Source organism: Schistosoma mansoni, chromosome 7, assembly GCF_000237925.1.
Source record: "Schistosoma mansoni strain Puerto Rico chromosome 7, complete genome".
In the NCBI taxonomy this organism is placed as follows: domain Eukaryota; kingdom Metazoa; phylum Platyhelminthes; class Trematoda; order Strigeidida; family Schistosomatidae; genus Schistosoma; species Schistosoma mansoni.
Genome location: NC_031501.1, coordinates 8,070,371 through 8,072,341, shown reverse-complemented (window position 1 = coordinate 8,072,341; position 1,971 = coordinate 8,070,371).

Sequence of the window (1,971 nt, the reverse complement as noted above, 5' to 3'; positions counted from 1 at the left end):
CACTAGGCCACATCGGTGAACACGCAAATAAATCGTTGAAGAAAACAGCTCTTTTAGTTCCCGTGAATGATGCTGACCTCAATAAATTTACTGTATACACGAAAACTGCAGTCGTCTGGTCACGAATCACCATCAGACTTGCAAAGGAATATGCCGTGCCACGAATTCCGTACAAATCCTATATAGCCTAGACTAATCGCTTCTCAATACACCGATAGCTTCCCAAATAAATCTTCGAATCACTTCATTTTCAACTTGTAGTTGGACTGGGTTGATACAAAAATATTCATTATGTATGAGTAAAAACACGTTATCAAACCTAGAAAACCTCTGACATCTTCAACATAGAACCATAAGCTTGCATTTTATGTATCGATTTGGTAGAATTTCATAATGATTATTAACACTATTCACAAACAGATTATTGACACAGAGGTGTTGTGAAGGTATCGTTTCGGTTTTCGTTATAAATGCAGCATTACACAAAGTTCCATAAAGTTTGCACGATATTCACCATACTTTAACATGTTTTGTAGAATTAAGACGAATATTGTGTCCATTTTCAAGAAAAAGAAAGAAGAAAACGGTGAGGAAATAATTGAGAGAATCGCGGAATAAGCTGCTATCCTAATGAGCGTGTTTGTTAACATGAAATGAAAATAAACAATGATTTATGTGTTACCGAATGAATAAAACAATTAAATGAGATAATAAATCATCATTTCAATATGGTTTGACGGTAGAGTAAGATTTTATGCGGTAAGACATTATGTCTCAATTACAAACTTCAAATGTTGAAATATTATATTAATTTGAAGGAAGCGAGAGAGATCGAGAGATAAAGAAGGCAACAAACCATGTCAATTTATCAACCATGATAATGTGAGTTTAATGAATATATCGATCTCTGAATTATCAGAAAAGCTTTTTGATATTAGTTCACAAGGGTGAAGAAATGAAAGGTTTATTCGATAAGATCGAAAGTGGAACTTGATATGCGCATAAACGTCTATGCCGCAGCACTTTAAGATGATGCTATGAAAATTCCAATTTTGTGAAAATCTTATTCAAATACAAATGTATGTTTGCCATATTTACGTAGTGAGGATAAAGTGAATGTGAAAAGTTCATTTGTTTATGTGGCACGCAAGACAATGAATCTTTAAGTTGTAGGCGTTGAACGTTTTGGATTGAAAGTTATGTAGAATGGAAAGGCAGAGAGGGAAGGAAAAGAATGGAAGAGAAGCGTAGCTAATATGTTAGGCGATAGATCACAACAATGAGAAGAGTAATAATTGATATGAATATATCCGGACTTCGGATATTGAAGTAAAAAGAAATGAAAACCAAAGGAAACAAATTAGTAAATAAAAAGTCTCCGTAGTAAGCTTATGTAACGATAATGATACTTTTCTTATCTTTATTCTTACTGAGTCCAAAATTTGGATGGATTGGATTCATGAATGATAAGTGGTCTGTCACTCTACACTTCCTCATTTTATGGTGAACATCAGACGAAAATTCATGTTCTACACGTTATCTCAGGTTACATATAACTTTGAAAGGCACTTCCTCTATGAACACCATTTTCCAAACTTATCAGCATAGCTTTTGCCGTGAGGATACAACGTATATTCTAGTTTTACAACTAGCAACCTGTAGTATCTTCTATAATCGTTCGTTCACAGTCAAATAGAAAACAGAAGTCAGACGAGAAGAGACAGGAAAGATATATTTGATTCGTTACCAATATATCGAGAGACTTCGTTATTAACTGGCTATTACAACGTAGGAGCTGTGTTCCACGCCGTGTTGCAACGTGATCTGATACGGATGCATGACCGAAAGCCTTCAGTTAAACAAGTCCACTTAAACAACGTGGTCAGCATCCAATGTCGAACACTTAATGAGCTATTGATTTTAGGGAATTATTTACAGCTACAGACCACTCTCCCCCTAGTGAGGTAGTGA